The sequence below is a fragment of the Cololabis saira genome, chromosome 16 (assembly GCF_033807715.1).
Source record: "Cololabis saira isolate AMF1-May2022 chromosome 16, fColSai1.1, whole genome shotgun sequence".
NCBI classification, from domain to species: domain Eukaryota; kingdom Metazoa; phylum Chordata; class Actinopteri; order Beloniformes; family Belonidae; genus Cololabis; species Cololabis saira.
The window spans coordinates 10,917,062-10,939,828 of NC_084602.1; the positions used below are offsets into that span (position 1 = coordinate 10,917,062).

The 22,767-nt window shown below is 41.3% G+C and overlaps 1 protein-coding gene across 1 annotated transcript in view; it reads left to right on the forward strand.

Moving 5' to 3' along the window:
- The first annotated feature begins 483 nt into the window (after positions 1 to 483).
- myt1lb (myelin transcription factor 1-like, b) overlaps positions 484 to 22,767 on the forward strand; it is a 209,152-nt gene continuing 186,868 nt past the window's right edge. Inside the window, exon 1 of the mRNA XM_061743779.1 lies at positions 484 to 647. The gene's annotated coding sequence lies outside the window, so the exon portion shown is untranslated. The remainder of the gene's footprint in view (positions 648 to 22,767) is intronic.

A 22,767-nucleotide genomic window follows, 5' to 3' on the forward strand; every position in this document is an offset into this window, starting at 1 on the left:
TTTTGCTTTTGGTTGGTCTCAGCGGCAGCGCGGCGTGCGCCTCCATCGCCGCGGTGGGTGTGTGCAAGTGTGTGTGGAGTCTTGGAGGCGGCGTGAAGGTGTGTGAAGGATGCCACTGGCAGTACCCGGGTAAGTCAGCTCCTTCCTTCCTCCTTCTGCCTTTCTTCCTCTCTTTCTTCCTTTCTTTGTGCTCTCTGATCTGCAGTCTCTCCATCTCGCCTGGGATTCTCGCCTCTCCTCCTCCTACTGCGCTCATCCACTCTGTACCACTCTCCTCGCTTCCTCTCTCCCTCCCTCCCTCTCTGCGTCTCCTCCCGACCGTGCTCTCGCCATCCATGTTCCTCTCTCTCCCCAGGCTGCGCCTCATTGGTGTGTCCTGATTCTCTTTTTTTCCATTAGGCTCCGGGCCCATTGGTCGTCCGCTTCCAACCATTATCTCCACTCCTCCACCCCTCTCTGTCATCCTTTCTGCCTTCACTCTCTCTCCCCATCCTTCCCTCAGTCATCTCTCGAGTCGTAAAGATGATTTGCATGCAGGAGGAGAGCAGAACTTTGCAGTGAGCTCAGTGGGGAAATTGAGAGAGAAATAAAAGGAAGACTGAAAATCGTGGAGCAGGAGAAAAAGTTTAAAGAGGCGACTGCAGCTGGTAGGTAACTTGTGCTTGTTTGTTGCTGCCTGTGTCTTTGCAGTTTTGCTCTTGTCACGCTGGCGGACAACATTTTATTGTGATTTCTTCATCCTTCTGGGGTTAGTTTCTCTGCTGCTGTGATCTTCAGACCAGTTTATTTGTCTTCAGGGGAAATTATCGGCCTGAGTTGATGTGATTTAGTTCTCTCCTCTTCTAGTCATGTTGTTTTGGGAGCTCTAATGTCATATTCAAGCTTGGAAAGTTAAGAAAAATTAGGTCTGCTTTAGCATCTTGAATGCATTTGAGCTGGAATAGAAAAGCTTTTGTATTTTTATTCATTAAAAAGTTTGTTTTGGGAGTTTTGCTTCATCCTGTACTGCTCTGCAAACTTCAGCTGTCCATCTCTGATCACCAAACTGAAATAAATGCTTTAATCACAGCTGATACAGGATTCAGTGCAAGACTTTCTGTTTGCTTTCTGTAGGTCTGGCAGTTGATCAGTGAGAGAACTAGAAGCAAACTAGAGGAAAAAATATAGAGAAGAGAGTCAAAGAGGAATAAGAGAATTAAAAACTGCAGGAGAGTCAAAGTTTCTTTGGTTAAGTTGCACTTCGGAGTCCTTTCTGTGTATTCTTCAGCCCACAAACTGCATTTTTCTGGTTCACATGTACTGTAGGACAATTCAGTGCAGATGTTGTTTTGTGTCTGTGATCCTGTGGGTGGCATTTACTGTCGTACACACACAAGAAAAGGCAGAAGCACGACAACACATTTTATTCTGTCAAGACAAACAAAGATCTGATACAAAGTCAGCTACTTTCCCCCGCTGAAGAGTGTCAGAATGAGTGTTTCTCATGTCAACAAATGATGGAGATGATGTTGGATGCATCTGGGGACGCTGAAAGGAACTGGAAGATTCATTGGTTTTGGAATTTGGGGATTGCTGGTTACAGATTCCAGCTGTACCTTCAGATTTTCCTCAGTTTTTCTGTCACACACAGTGGCTGCTCTTCTCTCCTCATGGTCTTTATGTGGAGGCTTCATTGAATCCAAGCATCTTTACTTTAGTTGAGGCCGTGTTCTCTGGGATGTTCCTTCAGTATCAGGACAAAGATGTCCTGCCTGTTCAAGGCAGCTTTGTGATGGTGCGCTCACTTTGTGTGTGTGTGTGGCATTGTGGTGCCTGTGGTGCTTTGCTAAGTGACCTGAGGACAGGGAGACAGCAGAGTGTGATTAAATTATAGCAGGAACGTGTGCTACCTGAGTCTGACCGAGACCGACGTTGCAGGAACACCCCCTCATCTTACTCCCTCTCGTCACCCCTGTCATCCTTCGCGCTTTGGAATGAAGGCAAAAGGACCGAGCCCCCCTTAATCACTACAGTGAAGTCACAGCTGCAAGGGACAGGACATTGAGTGTTGATGGGATTGCTGAATATGGACCGTTGGCTCATCAGATCCACTGTACACGCGTGGCAGCCAAACCTGCATCTGTGCTTACTTTGCTAATTTATATTGGATTATTATTTAAAATTGCAAAGTTCTTTTCTGGTTTAAATGTAAAGTGGTTATATTGTGCTGATGTTCTTCAATCTGATTGTATGTTCCAGAGCAGCTTTGACTCAGCCTAACTCCAAAAGCCGGAAATCATTTCAGAAACACAAAGATAAAAGAATCCCGACGGGTTGTACTTGAAAATTTTTGCCTAAATGTTTTCTGATCGGCCAAATTCATGGAGGGTTGCCGATGGGTGGTGCAGTTGCTTACAAATGCACACAGCTCTAATACTTTTTCAACATGTCGATGTCTTATCACAGCGATGTGGAGACATCGTTTGGTTAATGAAGAGTTAAACGGATGATTGCGTGGGAGATATTGGATGTCCACTATTATTCAGCAGCCTAGTGAAGACACAGGAAAAAGCCTCCTGGGGATCCCCTTCAAGCAGATAACGGGTGGATCGGGGGTGACGAGCAGCCATGTGCTAATATTAGACTCCGTGTTTAATGGCTTGATCCCACATCTGCAGGCTGCAGGGTGTTCAGTGAGCATGACTTTGTCCCCACATGTGGAAATGATGGGTCCAAAAACATGCATTTAAGAAACATTTTTCTCTGTGTCCTTACATAATATCAATATATACACTGTGAAATGTATTGGGAATATTCATGGTAGATGATAGACAGTGATGTTATCCTTTTTAGAAATGACAAAACATCTGAGAGTAATTCAATTTAAATGTATCTAAATATGTGTATTTTTAATCCAAATTAATTTCTATAAAAGATGAGTGTGTAAGAAGCTGAAGACTGTTCATTGACTAAATGGAAGTTTCTTTGACTCCAGGTCGGGAGAAGTTTGCAGGACCGCTGGGTCTGTCTTGGTTAACTCCCCACACTGCACTGGAACTTTAATTTTATTAATTTGTCTGTTTCCTTCTAATTTAGTTTGTACTGTTTAATCTTATTGTTTAAATTTGATTTTATATGTTGCTTGAATTGCCTTGTACCTGAAATGTGTTGAAAAAAGAAGCTTGCCTTGCATAAGAGAGACACGTTTCCTCATAAAGTCATGGTCTCCCGCTAGTGCACGCTCACACAGGAATTCAACCAATCAGAAGACACATGAGGTGACTTGGCTTTGCTGTGGCAGAAATTGTCTCGTTTTCCAGAAGTGTCTCTTCTTGTAATTGTAGGTCTGGAGCAAATGTGAATTTACATTCGGTACCGGTGGAGAGTGGAAGGAATGGGAGGGGTACCAGACCCCTTTCACCACAGAGAGTTTTTGTAAAGTGACTAAGTATGACTGGCCAGGTTGATATGCAGGTGTTGGTGAACTGGATTCATCTCTGAGGTTATGTTGCTTTCATTTCCACAACAGTTTTCCCCCAGAAACGAACACCCTTCCTACGGCCGGACTGGCTAATATTGCCTCTGTTTGGGTTTGGATGGTGATAAAATTACAGCAGTTGAACGTACAGCAATTGGGATTCATTTAAACGGCTGTCGCCAATGCACGTCTTTGTCTGTGTTACCAGCTTGCATAAAGCCCAGAAGGATCCTTCTCTGGTCGCACTGGGAAGACGTGTCTTTGTGAATGTTTGTGAGGATACCAGAGGGAATCGATGCGGTCTTCAAATCAGTCTCCGTGACATGGTCAGGCTCGGGAGCGCGGGGGGATGATCTATTTGAGCAGACACATTGTCAATACTGGCATCTACTCAGTGGAAGACGAAGCTGCTCCCGTGTCCTTCACACATGCATTCCTGCTGCGCCGACTGCTACACACGATTAATTATCATACATTCATCAGGCAGATCCAAACCCCTGATTTACAGCACCTCCAGGAAAAGTTCCTGCACTGGCATGGTGCAATTTTTGGGCTTTGTCTTTTATTCAACTGATATAGAGTTTTGAAAGAGACTAAACAAAAAACTCATTTAAATAATTCTGGTAGCCCTGGTAGCCCTGTGAAACCTGATTTATAAACTAACAGACAGAAATGTATTTTTACCGGTATGTTTTAATTATATTGTTATTTGGGCCTTTAAGTATGTACATCCATACATACAGTATGTATTTATGGGGTTAATACCTACATAAATACATACATATTGACTCCAACATTTTCTATTTTTATTTTAAAATACACAATAGGTTTCTTTTTTTTTTTTAAACGTTGGTTATGTGGGTGGTGCAGAGGTCGCAGAAAGTAAAGGACTGAATATGATACATTTCATTTTAATACATATGATACAGAAATTTCTCACAGCTTTGGAAATATTTGTAAAAGTAATGACTTGTTTAACACACAGTCCTGTAAATGCAGTCTAGCATGTTCTTGTACATCATAAGATCAATGAAATGGAGGGATTTTGTAGAACTTCAAATATTTATTTTGGATGAGGGGAAGATCGGGTGTTTATCTGAACACCTCACTGCTGAATTTTTACTGATTTTTGTGTGGAGTTGTAGCAGTTGTACACCATTGTTCAGCTGGAACCAGGGCTGCACATAAGTGGGCCGCCAGAGCGCATGCGCCGTCAAAATCCACAGTGCGCTGTCAATCTTGTGCTGCGAAGCGCTTTTGCGTACCAACAGCTGGGGCTCATTTTATTGGTTGTGGCCAGACCAGAATAATAATATTAAAAAATCTATTGGGAGAGCTTTTCCCCAGAACTGCCACTCAAAGTTGGTACTGGCCAATCACAGCGCGTCCTTACTCCCCCTCCATGCTCGTTGGGCAGGAAGAGATGGAAGGATCAGCTTTACTGAACAAACCCCGACACGTCTTGTCAAAATGTCCAAGAAGCAAGCGCCATTAAGTAATTATTTTGGCGTTCCACCACCACCAACTACAAAGAGACGCCAAACTGAACCACTACCCGAATCGAACAGAAAACGTGTGTTCGCCGAGAAGTGGCTGCAAGATGTTACGCGGCGACGCGCACCGTGCGTTCGCGCTCCCGCGTATCCTACCCCGTAAGCTCTGCGTTGGTGCAACGCGGAACCATAAATCAGCCAGTGTCCGTCACTGCATGCAGCAGTTACCTGCGCCAGCAAGACGCTGCTCTGATTATGGCTCAAAGTTTATGAAAACCCCAAATAAAAAATAAATTAGAGAATATTTTATGAAATCAATAAACAATTCCATCATCCAAATTATAACAAATAAAGGTTCAACATATCTATTGAAATAGATTAACTTTTACACCATATTCTAGTTGAACTATTGAAATAAATTAACTTTTACACCATATTCTAGTTGAATTATTGAAATAAATTAACTTTTACACCATATTCTAGTTGAATTATTGAAATAAATTAACTTTTACACCATATTCTAGTTGAATTATTGAAATAAGTTAACTTTTACACCAAATTCTAGTTGAATTATTGAAATAATTTAACTTTTACACCATATTCTAGTTGAATTATTGAAATAAATTAACTTTGTAAAGGACCATATTGAGCCATTCATCTTTATAAGTGAATAAATATCGTTTTCCTGCATCCCTCTTTTATCGGTCCGGCGAGACGGGTCACCGTGTTTTTGGAGGCCCAAGTCACATATCCAGGGGCTCCTCTGAGCACCAGACCAAAATAATTATGTGCAGCCCTGGCTGGAACTCCATAACTTACAAAATGTCATGCCACTTGTTTCTGGGAAAAGGTAATGATGTCATAAGTAAAAGGTTGACTGTCCCCATGTTAAATATATAGACTAAGGATTTGCAAAGACTTTCAACGTGGGTATTCCTCCAGAGACAGCAGAGGTGCCCCCCACCCCACACACACACGCGCGCGCGCACACACACACACACACACACACACACACACACACACACACACACACACACATTGGTGCTTTCCTCTGGGAAAACGTGATCTATCTCCTGGCGGGCAGGCCAATTAAAAACCAATCAGGCTGCTTGGAGTGCGCTGGTAATGGGAAAGCCAAGGCAATGGAGGAAGTGGGGCTGATTAATGGACATTTTCACCTTGTGGCATAACAGCGTCCCACAGGCATCCATCACTGCAGGGGACTACGCTGGCTACACACCTGTCCAGAACTCTTTGACATATTGTAGAAGTTGCAAATGTCTCAGTGTATGATGATAAACATGAAGTGCCTGATTAAGCTGTAGTAGCTTTATACTGAGTTGTATCTTCTGTAAACCACTGAGATCCTAATCGTTTCATTGATGGACATCCAGGACAGAGACTCTGCTTGCTCTTCATTATTATTATTATTTATGTAATGTTCATTTAAAAACATAATAATCTGATCGTACTGGGTCTCAGTATTTGGCTTATACAGCCTCAGATGACCAACAACATTGGCTAGTCTGGAGCATTAATGTGTGTTAATACAATCCTAAGAAGGAAATACATAAGCAGTGTCCTAAGAGAAGCAATGGCTGCTGTATATCAATCCAGAAAAGATTACAGACAATTTATAAATGATCTGAAGTCTCAACACTCTACAGTGGAAAACATTCAAGACCGTAGTCAATATTCCCAGGACTGGACGTCCAAGCAAATTACTCCAAGATCAGATCCTGGATGCCCAGAGCAATACAAAAAAAACAAAAACCCAAGGGATTCATCTCACAGCCTACAAGCCCCACTGAGCATTATAAAAATGTCCATGACAGCACAAATTGAAGACTGAACCAAGACGGTCTGCTTGGAAGAGTTTCCAGGAGAAAACTAGTCAGGACGACTGGGTGATGGTTCATAGGAACATAGGAATAGTGCTAAAAGGCAAATGGAACACCAGCACTCGGTTCACATTTCTTCACGTCTCGCATCACGTTTTTCACCACTGAGCGACACACCTGCCCAGGAAACCGACCTTGGTAATTGGAGACTCTATTTTGAAACATGTGAAGCCGACTCCAGTGACCATAGTTAGGTGCATCCCAGGGGCCAGAGCGGGTGACATCGAAGCAAATTTGAAGATCCTGGCAAAGAGTAAATACAGTAAAGTTATCATTCATGTCGACGCTAATGACACCTGTCTACACCAGTCTGAAGTCATTAAAATTAAGATTGTGTCGGTGTGCAATGGTTTCTCTGGTCCCCTTCCCAATCTGACTATGATGATATGTTTAGCCGATTATCATTGCTCTGTCGCTGGTTGTCTCGGTCGTATTCAGAAAACGACATGGCGTTTATTGACAATTGACCCTTTGTCAAGCCCTGCCCTTGTTGCTAGGTCGGACAAAACTGTCATCTATCCCGTCCACTTCCATTGTAAAAACTGGGCTTTACATCACTTTATAGAGGGTATGCATTGACGTCACTTTCCCACTGGACCACGCCCCTTACTCGCACTGAGGTGCAAAAATGGCTGCAACTAGTAGGGGAAACTGTGGAGAAGACGGGATAACAAACGATTATCGGCTTAAATTAAAGGCATTTGGACTTGACAGTCACCCGTACAGTTACCCGAAGAACCAGTGGTCTATGGACATTAATATTTGGACACGAATCGAGTTTCTTGAAATTTACATGTACTTAATTTCTACGCCGGGGAAATACATAACGCAAAGCTTGAAGGCATACAAAAGTTTTGACGCTTGGTCCTACTTCAAGGCAGGATTTGTTGACAATATTAAAGTGATGAGGACACCGAACTTTATGATTTGACCGTTTAACGTTAGCTACCCAAAAATCCAACATTACCTGATACAAAATGGGAACCGCAAATCCACGTTTCGGTGCCTGGAATCCAGTTGTTTCTGCGAATTGCAGCGATCCATTTGTCTCTCTTAAGCTTATTTTTCGGCAGTCTGTAAAACTATAACTCCAATTTCTTCGTCAAGCAAAATCGAATTGCTGTTGATTCCCCAACCTCCAAAAGTTCACCAAGCCTGGCGCGATAGAGGCGTTAATCAAAATAACTTTGTAAAAGTAGAAACCAATACACATTTAGTGCCTATTAAAGACCAAAAAGTTAGATGACTACTAAATATACGATATTAAACTCCAAGTCTCTATTAGTAAACAAGCTAATTACCAAGACCAGGAGTGATATTTTCTGTTTATCAGAAACATGGCTACAGGACGAAGAGTTTGTTAGTTTAAATGAATAAATGCTGCCCGGTTACATTAATTATCATATTCCCTAAGCACGAGCCTAAATGCAATTATAATACGTTTGAAACGCTCACGCTTAGTCTAAAACTCCCAATCTGGAAATCAGAGAAGCCAGTTTCGTTAGTGGTAGTGTACCGGCCCCCTGCTGCGTTCAGATTTCCTATCTGGTTAATTGATCAGTACAGACAGTCATTGTAGTGGGTTTCGCCTGTGAACTGACCACTATTTAATTATGTTTCAATTTAACATTGTCGACGTTAAAGGGCAAATTTGGAGGCATTACTTTAGCAGATGTTTATCTGATAAAGCTATTGCTAAATTTAGGGAGACCATCGCTTCTCATCTTATTACAGTTGAACATAGTGAAGGAGTTGAAGGCTGTGACCTACGTTCTACCACCTACCTGCAGATGTTGATATCCTTGTCAGTAACACTGAAGATTGCTTTAGATGCAGTTGATATTTTGAGAAAGATGGTCTCTAACCATAGGAGCTTAACTCCCTGGTATAACTTGCATATCCCCATGCTAAAACAAAAAGTGCATAGAATAGAAAGGAAGTGGTACTGTTGTAAGTCTATAGACTCTTATCGTGCGTGGAAAGACAGTCTAATAGTATATAAAAAAGCCATTTGCAAAGCTAGAACAGCTTAATATTCATGGTTGATAGAGGATAATTAAAATAAACCCTCGTTTTTGTTCAGCACTGTAGCCAGGCTGAGAAAGTGCATTCCTGCAGCTGTCATTAGTGAAAACTTTATGAGCTTCTTTAACAGTAAAATCTTCAGAATTAGAGAAGAAATCTATGAGGGCCAGCCGGCAGCGGCTATGCGCGTTTCTTCCGCTTTAGCAACTTCTTCCAGTCCTGACTTGACTGTAGACTGCTTTGTTCCTATAGACCACCTTGAGCGGACCTCAGTTGTCAATAGGTGCATTTCCACTAGCAGGAGTTCAGGGTAAATCTCCCGGAAAGGAACCTCTAAAGGGTCGACAGTCTCCTAGGCCTCCTGAGGCCGGCGTGTTTCCATGACACTGTAGCGACACACAAGAACCTTTGACTAAAAAAATATTGTTGCCGACCACCAGGCGGCGGTAATTTGCATTTTTTTGCAGTTTCTTAAATGGCCAGCAGAAGAATGAAACGAAGAAGAAACGGGTAAACATACACCGCAATAGTAGCGATTGAGAAAAGAAACCCCCCCGCCGGACCTCTATATTGGTGAAATACGACAGCAAGACCTGAACCGACTTGTCGGTCCATCCATTGTTATTTTCATGTACTCTCTAACTGCATCAAATGTAGTCGTAACAAAATGTCTTTTGCCCAAATGCTTAGATGATTTGTGGTCACATGATTTAAGTTCATGTGAGAGGGTTGAACATAATTTCCTGCTTTTAAAATACTAAATCAGCAGAGACCACCCACCAGGTAGCCCCTCTGGGCTGAAAAACGTCCCTCTCCTACTACAGGGCCGTGTTTGCCCTTAAAGGTTCCTGAAGGCCACATTACAGGGCTGTTCCTGGTAATGGAAACGCGCAAGCAGCCCGGCCTCGAAAAATTTACCTGGAACTCCGGCTAGTGGAAACATGCCTAATAGAGCCAAATCATCCACATGTTAGGCCCCATCCCAACTTTATTACTCAAAAATGTTTTTTCTCTTCTTGGTACGACAATACTGGACCAGATCAACTTATCCATAAACTGAGGATACGTGCCACAGGTTTTTAAAGTTGAAGTAATTAAACCTTTACTTAAAAAACCTTCTCTTGACCCACATTTAGCTAATTATAGACCAATTTCCAACCTTCCATTTGTATCTAAAATTCTGGAAAAGATGGTAGCAAGCCAGTTATGTGACCATCTGTATAGAAATGATCTATCTGAATTGAACTGAACTGAATTGAATTGAATTGAATTGAATTGAATTGTATTTCTAAAAAAGAACATGGAAGCACAACCAATTCCCAATGTCAAACACAGTGGTAAAGATCTGGACATATGTGGATCATTCAGTGGACCACAAACTCTGTAGACCAGAGTAGTCTAGAGACAAATGCAAGGACATCTGTCTGACAGCTAAAGCTGAAGTGAACTTGGGTTATGCAACAGCAACCCACCAAATAAAAACCATTGTGTTCATAGCTCTGTTGTTATTTAAAAACTCAAATTCACCTCTGTTTTTTCTTTTTTCTTTTGTTTGATAAAAATGTTGTGTCCCACAGATACATTTTTAACCATAGAGTCAAGATGCTCTTGCTGGGGAGCACTCAAAACACAGAGTTTGTGCCTTTCCCGGATTCAGAAGAGAAGCATTAAATGAGGTTTGTTCCATTTTGGGAGCTGCTGTGACCTACTTCACACAGCCTGGTAGCCAGCTGTAAATAAAGATTTTCATAACCCGGTTTGGCCTTTTCCCATTAGCAGCACAACTGGGCCTTGAAGAAAATTACAAGGAGCTCAGGAGGAGCTGCTCAAACTACTGCTAAGATATCACCAGAGCTCTGGGCTTCAGGCTGATTGTGTTGTCGTTTTATGATTACAATTAGCTTTTGTAGTCAGTTTAATATGAACTGGGCTGAATAAGGAAAAAAAAGGCGTATCACAAGAGCTGTGTTTTTCCTCTGCACGCATCATCAGGGAGGAAGCACTGCATGCTGGTTTAGTGAAATAAATACACTATTCATTATGGAGCATTGTTGTTGATATAAGACCTGTAACTGTGATTACGTAATCATTTGATCGTAGTTGTCTTTACATGAACAAGCGGAATAAACAGAAGTAGTTCCAGGGTTAATTTTTTGCAATGCTATACCTCATCTGGAGAAATGTCATGATTCTTTGAGCACCAATACAGCTGCCACAGGTGATGACAGTATACAAGGTAAAGATACAGATACAGATGTTTTTTCCAATAATTGAGTGAGTTAATCTTAGTTAGGACATCAGTTATCTGTTCGTCTGTTCGAGAAACATTCAAGCGCTGCCAAGATATCGTTGTGCAAGACAACTTTACTTTCACGTCGCTGGAGTAATTTCTCCTTCAACAGCCTCTGTGATGTTCTAATCTAATATATCAGTGATATATTGTATCCATCTTTACTTTACTCTAAGAAGCAGCACTTTGTTAGCTTCTAAAGCTGATTGTTTGTGTTTGTTTTGAGTGAGTTCGATTTATGTTTTTGCACCAATGACTTTCATCCTGAGCTGAATCAAAAATACAGAATTTAAGAGTTACATGGAAGTGGTTCAGTTGAGCACTGACGGAGCAAAGTAAAGCGATGCGAACAAGTCACAATTCCAACAGAGCTGCTGTGCAACACACTGCAACCTCATTCCATATAAGTTTTTCCAGTCCCAACCCTCACACGCCTGCGCAGGGTCATCGGTAATTACAGCATCTTTGACTGGTTTATTGATCTAAAACCTTACAGCTTGGTGAGAGCTTTCATGAAATGATGATGGAAATGGAGGAATGTGAAGACACATCTAAGTGATGTTTTCTTTTCAAATGAAAAATGACGAACAAACATTATGATCAAACTACAGGTAATTCTATCAGTTGAAGTTCTGTTTAGAGTGTGTTGTCCCTGAAACATGTTTTGACAGATATTGGATCATTGCCTAAGAGATTTACAAATCCTTAACTGGGGCTCTTTTAACGTTGACATTGATGTTCTGAATTTAGTCGTAAAGTAAAATACACAGCTCTACTGTGGGCACCATGTGGCCGTCAAGCAGAAGCAAAACCAAGAAAGAACCCAAATGCCCCAAGGCCACTGGTCCATGAATCAGGCATTTTCAACACCCCACTCTGTTCTTGAGTGGGTTATTAAAGAAGGACAGTAACATTTACTCATGGGCCAAAATGATGTGAATGTAAGCAGTTCCGATTCAGAATGGATGATGTGTTTGCAAATGAAAAATTTAAATGATTGACCTCATCAAAATAAATGGCTATTTTTTTATTTATGCCCACAAATATCAAATACACAAAGAACTTTTTTTTAAATAAATATAACAACAAAGCAAATACACAACATAGTGTAAAGTATATATATATATTTGAAAAAAAAAAAATTATAATAAAAATAATTTTAAAAAACCTATGTATGTAAGGCAAAAAGGCGGAACTCCTTGAGGTGATTGGTTTTATTGTCACTTCCAAGTATCTAAGCCCTATCATGGTCCACTGAAATGTATTGTTTTCCTCCAATATAGCTGGCTTCTACCCTAACATCATAATTGCAATAGATTTGGTTTCATTAGTCAGAAAGCCAGGTATTCTTCCATAATTATATAAGTCCCCCAATAGAACAGGTATAGATAATATTGGTTTACTTATATACATTAGTAAATCATCGGCAAACAATTATATTTTATGTTCTTTTTGTCCCTCATCAATTATTCCACATGTGTTTTTATTACTTCTCATGGTTTCAGTGAAGGGGTTGATGCTGACGGCGAACAACAGAGGACTAAGCCAGTCCCCCTGTCCGACCCCTATTTTGACAGGGAAAAAAATAGAGCAACATCCATTGACTCTTATACATGATCTTGAGTTACTATAGGTCATTTTATCCAATTAATGAAGAGTTAAAACCGAATACTTCTAGTGCTTCAAATAGATAGCCCCATTTCAGTCTATGAAATGCTTTCTGTGCATCCAAACCGATTATTAAAGATTTTTGTTTGTTCTTTTGAGCTGTTGATATTATAGTTCTTGGCTATTTTAAGCCTCTGACATCAGCACAGATGTTCCAGTGCGGACAAGGTCCCTACAGGGGATTTTGACTTTGTATGTGTACAAAAAGTGCATTAAATGGGACAGTTTTTACTGGCATATCTGTCTCTTTGCTGATATCTTGTTGTAAGATGTACAATTCACCTAAGTCAAGAAATCATGGCTCATGTATTTAAAACATGTTTACTATGTCCTGAATATATGTGCTCTGATCCAGTTCTATGGAAGCAGGGGCCATTAAGTTGTTTCTGCAACAATCAGTAATTTAACTGGTACAGATTCATTGACAGATATTCCTGCACAACCAGACCTTTTTTTAAACTTTCTGAACTCATGTGAAGTTAGTTACCTATATATATTCACACCATCACTTACATGGAATGGTTCTTTTGAGTCTTGTCAGAGGTTTAAATACAAATTTATTTAAATCTAGGACTATTGGCCTTTGTGCTAACGTTAACTATCATTTTGCAACAAACATATATTCCGTTTTAACTCAAAACCTCCTTCATTAATGTTTTTTTGGACCCAAAAAAAAGTTTAAAACTCATCACCATCTAATAATAGGCCAAGGCTTGTTTTAACTCCAGAATGTTGCCTTTAGCTTTTAACAATAATGGTGCGATGTAGTTCACTTGTATACTAGTAGACTGTAGAAACAAAACTACTGTGAACACTCAAGTGAAAGTGAGCTTCGTAACATTTCTGAGTAATGCATAACTGTGATGAAACAAGAATGCTGAATGTTGTTTTGTTAAAACGCTGCAACGGAAACAGATGAGTGAAATATTAGTAGCCACAGTTCAGATGAACAATGAGCTTTACCTTGTTTCACCTGTCTTATTGTAAAAAGTTCTTTTCCTGTGAGATAAAATTGATTTTCCCATATAGCCTGGTAAGTTTGCAAAGCTTTCACAATTGAATGAGCTTGAACATCAGACCCGGCTGACCTTTTGTTTCTGTGAGAGATGATAACATGAATCAGTTCAGAAAATATTTCAGCGATAGCAGCAGCCACCTCCTTGGTAATGATGCTATCACTGAAAGTCAAGCAGGTCCCCGGATTCTGTGGGTCACTCATCCACCATAACGAAAGGCAGATGGGAAAAAGAAAGATAGAAAGAGGGAAAGAGAGAGAAATCAGAGCAGAGAGATGAGGACTGAGCCAGTCTATGTGAAAGTGGTGTGATATTGGAAAATGATTACCAAACAGGCATCCATTATTCAACGGGGCAATCAGGGAGGGCGCAGTCTCTTTATTTATGCGAGCGCTGTAAATCAGATTTGTCGGTTTTGATCACTCTAAAATCCCCCAGTCACACGCGCGCAATATTGGCTGAATATTAGTCTGTCTAATGGGTAATTGATGACAGCGTGTGACACTGGTTGGGACGAGCGGACGGCCTACACCAGTGAGGAAACGCGAGGCTGGAGGTGATGGGACAGGAGTTCATTATTGAACACACATTACAGCTCTCTTCTTGCATTTATGTGCAAGAAGGATTGAAGTGATGAGGGCATTGTGTTCACCTGTAACCGCTTCAATCAAAAGTAATCATTGTTGACGACAATGAAACAGCCAGTTATGATGGTGTTATTTTTGTTGTAGTGTTTCTGAACGTATTTGTGGGATGTTGGATAAGAAGCGCAGTTAATTGAAAATTCAAATCAATGCGGCTGATTTGTGGAGCTCAAACGAGCCTGCATCCGCGCTTGTGTGTATGCAAATGAAGGTATTTGTGATTGTTTTATGCATGACCGTGTGTTTGCATGGGTTTGTGTGTGTGCCGCTGAGAGAGGCAGGAAGACATGATGTGCTCTGAGTCGCAGCGTCTCTGTGAGGGTGGCCTGACCTCTGCCTTCAGCTCCGCTTCACAGGACAGCAGCAAATGAGAGGTGTCATTGCATGACAGCATCGTAGGCCCTCTTTAGGACTGACGGCTCATCTCACACACACACACACGCACGCACACACACACACACACACACACACACACGGACTTGCAGGTCCAAATGTGTGGATGGAGGCGGCGTGTTTGCATGAATTCTTGTTGAAGCAGTTGAAGCAACGCTTGCAACAGTTGGAACATAAACAGACAAAGATGCATAAATATTGACGAGCCCGCAGACTTCCACAGAGACTCCTGGAAATGCAGCCCAGATCAATAGTTTTGTTTTGTGAACATACAGCTTTTGTTTGGGCAACAATGATTTAGATACGGTTTTGACCACTTAGTACTCACGTCTAGCTGTGCCGAGCTGAAATCCAACTTGGACGCAGACGGGATTGTGGTAGACGCACACTTTTGAATTGGTTCCATTGTGCCGCTCTTGAATTGGAAAAAGCCATTTTAGTCTTGACAATATGACTTTTTGTATTTGCATTTCAGCCGAATCAATGACTTTGTTTAAGCGTTCAGCCTGTTTGGAGTTTTAGAATAACAGTTTTGTCACTGTGGCAGTTATCAGGAAATCCATCACATACAGACAATACAATACAATTCCAGCGTGGTTTGCTGCTCCAACATACCAAGCTAAGATTTAAGGATTTTAAATATACATTAAGTATACAATATACATATATATATAGTATATTTAATTCTTCAATCTAAGCTATAAATCTAAATTCTATAAATAAAAATTCTTTGTGTATGCACACAAAGAATTCTGGTACAAAATGTATTTCTAGTAGTCATAGTATTTAAAACAGTGTTTTTGCCTATTGGCTTACTGGACCTATTTCACTTATTCATAGAACATTATACTATAATCAATATCAATATAATATAATCATTGATTATTATTACTGCTAGTGGCATGCTCTTCCACACAGAGCGGCTGTCAGCTGGAGACTGTGTGGAAGAAGCATGTTGGAGTACATGCATGGGTTTTCTTCAGCTTCTTCCAGTCTGTAAATGGATGGACTCTTTATTTTCATTGGTATTTGCACATCAACAAAACTGGATTAGCTTTCCCACAATAAACATAATAATCAAATATCAAAAATAAATCAAAGCACCACTATAAAAACCATCAACAACCAATCAGACAATTGTACAAAAATAAAATTGAGGGGCTGCAAAGGGACATGAAATTAGCAGTAATTTTTCAGATATTTTCCTGAAAATGTCCATGGGAATATTATCTTATGAAAATATTCCACTTTAGAAACATCCCATGGGAGTGAACCTAATTTAAAGGAATCTTCTCACATTCAAACATGGATGTTGGATGGAAGTAGGCGTCCACACACTCAAAGGTTTTGCTGCGTATTTCACCAGACTCCCTAGAACTTTGTCTTCATTATCATACCAGCCTCATACCATACTCGCTGCTATGATAACCTTCAGCAACAATACCAAGGAATTGCAGTTTTCACAGTACTAGTTCTTAAAATGTATTATTTATTAAGTGAGAGTAATTCTGAACAGATTCAGGGATCTGATTGTTGAGGATCATGCTGCGAGGGTTCTACTTGAGCATTCCCTCAGACACACACACACACACACACACATGCACACCAGTGTAACATGTACTCTTCAAAACGCAGCCACAAACACCTAAGAGCCAGCAGAACCTTCATAAATATGTAGTGATGAAATTGGCACCATGGTGGAAATAAAACAGGTAAAGATGTGGGATCAGCTAAATAATGAAACACTGAACTTCTCTGCCGTTCACAACCTGGCAGTGTTATTTCAAAGGGAAGCTAGTAGATTTTAGCTAATTAATTATCAGTATTACCCTCTTTGAGCTCATCACCGCTGTGTTTATTTCACCATACAAACATGCCTTTTCAGACAGCGTTGCCTCACATTTGGCAACGAGTGATGAGTGGTGCTCCCATAGATAGGAATTCCTGTCAGAATCATTTCCTCCTCGGACAGACTCAAATATGTGTTGCAGGTTGGATGACCTTCCTTTTCTGAGATGTCTGTCCAATTGTTTTCAGCTACTGAAAAATTCTCCTCTAACATCAGCAGACCTTACTCAACTGGGTGTAGTTGTTGGATTCAAACAGTTTGGCTTGGATGTCATGTAGAAGATTTGTAACCAAAACTGTGCATAATGATATATTTTTGCCAATATATATATATACATACATATGTACACATTTATGACATTTTTCACTTAATTTTTCATTAATTCATATATATTCCTGTTAATTCCCATTTCTTAGTTGCACTTTTTGCAGTTGCAATTTTGAAACTAGTCAAAGCAGCGCTGCGTCAAACTACTGCGGGAAGGTGGGAGATAGTCGAGATCAATACATGTGGTGTTAAATTAATGCCGTAGTAATTTGACTTACTCCACCATCAGAAGTGTTTAGTGAAACAAAAGTCAGCAGCAGTTTATTTACTAATCTAAAAGAAACGTTGCAAGTTCCACATCAAATTTCATTTCTTTGCTGTCCATGATCTGTCTCAAATGGGGGAAAGCACTGCCGGTATTTACTCTGGTTTTTGTCCTGTTTTTTCGTTTCTGAATGAGGCTTGTGTCTTGGTGGTTGTGGTGGTGGTAAAGTTCTCTTTGCGAGAGCTTTATCCATCCTTGCTGTTTCTGTTTATCCTGAAATTGTAACTTGGAGGGTGTAGCGGCATCACTCACAAGTTCAAGCAAGCACACAAATCGAGTGACACTGCGGCTGCTATGTTGCTAGCTACCATCATACGTAGCAGAAACTGGTACTACGAGAACGGATGGATTGCACGCCAACTCGGTAGATATCTCAGCAGCCAAATGCATAGTCATCATTTTTGTGATATGACTGCACCTATTTCCTCTCATTCTCTTGTCATTTTTAGGTTATTTTGAGATATTTTAACCTTCAGCCTTACACATTGTTCCTTTAAATTTCTAGTGTGTCACACAATATTACATAAAAATTAATGAATAAAGATTTTATGATTAACAGTTTCATATCAACATATGACATAACAAATGATATACATAAACCAATAATAGCCTTTACATAAAAACTTAGCAAATTAGCTAACCAATTTAGTGGGATTTATATTTGAACATTTTTACAAAAATGTTTTTAGACATAGGCTGTAAGTACTGTATGGTCACCTACCATGAGGTCCTCAAAAAGCACATTTGAGGACCTCGTGTTGGTCCTCAGTTTTGAGATTTAGACTCTGCAGTGAGTACAAGCACCAGGAAATGAACTCCTGGGTGCTACGGGGGCAGGAGTGCTGTGCTGTGCATCGTGGCCACGCTCTTCAGCAACCATGTCCCAGTAGCGGCGGCCCACTCTGCTTTAAACGTTTGTGCCAAGTCTGTTCTGGTGCTGGACCACGGCTAAGCTGCATAAATTTACACACAGCATACCATCTGGCAGGAAGTCAGGAACAAAAATGGCAGCGAATTATCAAAATAAAAACAGAAAGTGTGACGAGGTGGAGGAACTGAACCCAAAAGCAGCCAGACAGGGAAACGATTAACAGGGTTTATTGTAATAAAAGCAGGGACGAAGAAATCCAGAGTCCAGTTACACCAAATGTTGAGAGAGAGTGCTGATCTGTGGCTGGTGTTAGGCACGGAGGGAGACACTGGAGAAAAACAAGCAAACAAGAGGATTAGGACCAAGGTAGTTTCACAAACAATCTTTCTTTCAAAAATCATTCTTTCACTGGAGATATAGCCGTGTACCACTGCGCTGAGGCGGTAATAGTCTGGCACTGAGGCTGAAGTCTGCAGCGCTGGGTGCAATCAGCCTCAACCACAGGCAGGGAAGGGAAGTAGCATCTGGGGAAATGTGAGCAGCTAAAAAGGAAAGGGAACTCCAGCAACAATCTTTCAAAATAAAACCATGAGTCCACACTAACCCTGGATTCACACTGACGCCAGCAGTGAGCTGCTTGGTGGATTCACACTGAAAGCTGCATGCACTGTCGACGCCTGCAGTGGGCGGGGCTTCAAGCTGTGCTGCAGAAGTGGAGGGAACAAAGTACATATAGTCTACATATATCTATTTAATATAGCGTGCACATCTTCAGTTTCCTATTTCACCATGGATCACACTTTGGGAAGCCTTCTTCATATTTTAGCGGTATTTCCTTATAGATAAGAGTGAGTTTGATGCTCCTTAACAAGTTTGGTCCGCGGATCAACATCAACCGTCAGAGCTGTTGGTCCCGGTGAAGCTGCAGTCTGTCTGCGGTGAACACTTACACACTGGGTCGGAGTGGATTTGGTCATATTGTTTAAACTGTGTTTTGTGATTAATAAGCACGGTTTTTAATTATTTTGCATTGGATCGATGTAGCAAATAAAATCGTTTGGACCATCCAGCTCCTCAACCATCAGTTACGTGTTTCACATGATCAGTTCAGGTAAAAACGGCAGTCAAATCAGCAAAAATGTCAGTTTGCTGGATGAAATATATGAATTCCTGATAAAATAAGTTTGTTAGTGCACAGCTATGCTCATGTACGCATGTGAATGAGTGTACGTGTGTGTGTACATGAAAGTACAATCTGCATGAGGGTTCTTGCTTCAGGAATCCCGGTCTGTGATTGGACGCTGCATCTGCTCATTTGCATAAAGTTGAGATTTTCAACTTCAAATTGACGCGCTGCTCCCGACACCTCCGACGGCTCCGGCGCCTACGCTGCCTCTCGACGCGCGCTTTCATAGAAAATGAATGGCAGCCGGACGCCTATGACGCCCGTGACGCTTTCAGTGTGAATCCAGGGTAAGGCTCAAACGTGGAGAATACATTACCGTGTAGAGGGTGTGAGTAAACACTTCAGAGGGTTTTAAAAGAGATTTGAAGCATGTTTGAGTTCAGAAATCAAACACACATTTTCTTCTCAATCAATCAATTAATCAACTTTATTTGTACAGCAGCTTTTAAAAACCACAGGGGTAGCCAAAGTGCTATCTATTAAGACAAAAGTAAGTTAAGATATTAGGTTAAAAAAGAAATAAAAAAACAAACATACAAAAAATAACATAACAGGTTCACAGATCGTGGATACAAGCGGCCGAGATGAGTTTCCTCCGCAGGGTGGCTGGACGCTCCCTTAGAGATAGGGTGAGGAGTTCAGTCACCCGGGAGGAGCTCGGAGTCGAGCCACTACTCCTTCACATTGAGAGGAGTTTGCTGATGTGGCTTGGGCATCTGTATCGGATCCTCCTGGATCCTCCTGGATCCTCCCTAGGGAGGTGTTCCAGGCATGTCCCTCCTCCCTAGGGAGGTGTTCCAGGCATGTCCCTCCTCCCTAGGGAGGTGTTCCAGACATGTCCCTCCTCCCTAGGGAGGTGTTCCAGACATGTCCCTCCTCCCCAGGGAGGTGTTCTAGGCATGTCCCACCGGGAGGAGACCCCGGGGCAGACCCAGGACACGCTGGAGAGACTATGTCTCTCGGCTGGCCTGGGAACGCCTCGGACTCCCCTCGGAGGAGCTGGAGGAAGTGTCTGGGGTGAGGGAAGTCTGGGCATCTCTGCTGAGGCTGCTGAGGCTGCTGCCCCCGCGGATAAGCGGCGGACGATGGATGGATGGAGGTTCACAGCAGGTGCATTTTAAGGTGCCATCCAAGATAAGATCACAGTGTGTTGAAAGCCAAGGCATAAAAGTGTGTTTTTAAAAGAGATTTAAAAACAGGAAGAGGAGGTGTGTCTAACACTTGAGGGTAACTTGTTCCAAAGCTTTGGAGCAGCAGCGGTGAATACTACGCCACCTCGGAGCTTCAGCCTTGTTTTAGGGACTGTCAGCAGCAGCTGATCTTAGGGATCGGGGTGGGCAGTAAGGCTGAAGCAGATCAGATACAGATGTGCTGGAGCAAGGTTGTTCAAGCATTTAAAAACAAATAACAAAAGCTTAAAATTAATTCTGTAGTGCACAGGGAGCCATGCAGTGAATGGACGCTAGTATGGGAGTGATGTGCTCAAGCCTACAGGTCTATGTTAACAGATAGAGTTCTGCACAAGCTGCAGACGGGCAAGAGAGGTCTGACTGGTGGCTATATACAGGGAATTACAGTAGTCAAGATGAGCCATGATAAAAGCATGGATTAATTTTTCCAAGTCAGGTCTTGATAAGATATTTTTCACCTTTGGTATTCAGCAATGTTGATAAAAACTTTTCTGAACAACACTGCTGATCTGTTTCTCAAATTTAAAATTGGATTCAAACTTAATCCCCAGATTGGTGATACACACCCTGAGATGGAATTAAATGAAATAAAATACCATGTTTTGTAAAAACAGTGCTGAGGGGGAGTAGGTAAAGAGCAAATAAAAGAGGGGCCAAGGATTGACCCCTGGGGAACCCCATGTGGAAGAGGAGCTGTGGAACACTCCCAAACTCCAATTAGTTAGGTAAGACCAGAACCAATTGAGGGTGACACCCCTAATGCCCACACAGTGCCCAAGACAAGAAATTAAAATGCTGTGGTCAACAGTGTCGAATGCAGTTGACAAATCTAAAAGCATTAAAACAACAAACTTTCCAGAGTCTGTTGACAAAAATATATCATTGGAAACCCTCAAAAGTGCACTCTTTGTACTGTGGAGGGCTTTGAACCCAGACTGGAACTGCTCAGTGATACCATTGTCCTCTAGCAATCGTAACAGTTAAATATACACAACCTTCTCAAATATTTTCGAAATAAATGTAAGATTAGAGATATGTCTGAAATTGGAACAGACAGAGGGGTCGAGGCCTGTTTTTTTAAGTAAAGGTCGTAAAACTGCATGTTTAAAAACCCCTGGTACTGTACCAGATGAAAGACTACCATTGATAATCTGAAGTACACTTGGTCCAATAGTAGCAATTACCTCCTTAAACAAATCTGCAGGGGAACCAGACTAACTGTGTCCTTTAAAAAAGAGAGGGACACTGACTCAACACTGATCAAAAACAGATGATTAGTGAAAAGGAATACAAGGGTCATTGGAAGGCTGAGAGATACAGGCTCTAGGTGACACAATTTTATCAGTGAAGAAGTGGAGGAAACTTTCACAGATTTCAGTGGAGGCGTCAAAACCAACAGACTTGGGAGCATCAAGGACAGTGTTTATGGTTTTGAACAGAGCTCTGGGGTTGTTACAATTAGAAGCTATTATTATGTATCAGAGATATTTATTCTTCTCAGCTTTTACAGTCCTCTGATAGAACAACAGGCTGCCTTGGAGAATACCAGCGCTGAGGAAGAGCGCGCAGTTTAACCGGACAGTGTGTGGGAATGTCAAATAGGATCGGCCTATGATCCGAGAAAACAGCGTCACATATATCCGAATTGGATACATCCAGAATGTGCAACAGCACCACGTCAAGTGTGGGCCTGAGTTCCTGAGTAGGACCAGACACAGATGGCACAAACTTAAAAACAGTCAATAACATATAATTTGAAATAATTAACAATCACAATTATTTAAAAAGCTCCTATAATTTGAAATAATTAACAAAAAACAATAATTTAAAAAGCTCCTGGAGATCGGCTTGTCTGGGCAACAGGTGTGAATAGTAAAATCACTGACAATAAGAACACCATCATATTTAGGCAGGATTTTGGACAGAAATTCAAAAAGGTCACTTATAAAATCCTTATTGTACACTGTACTTGGGTGGCAAATACATAATGACACACAAGACAACATGAGCAAATAAGCAGTGTTGAAAGCTTGTGAAGGTGGATTGCAGGCAGATCTCCCAACATTTAAAGGAGCTTGAGGCCGGATTGTGGCAGGATTTATGAAAAAAATCCGTATACATTTTAAGTTTTCTAGTAATAATGTCAGATGAAGCGTTCCAAACCCAAAAGAATGAGCCCTCTAGTGTATCTC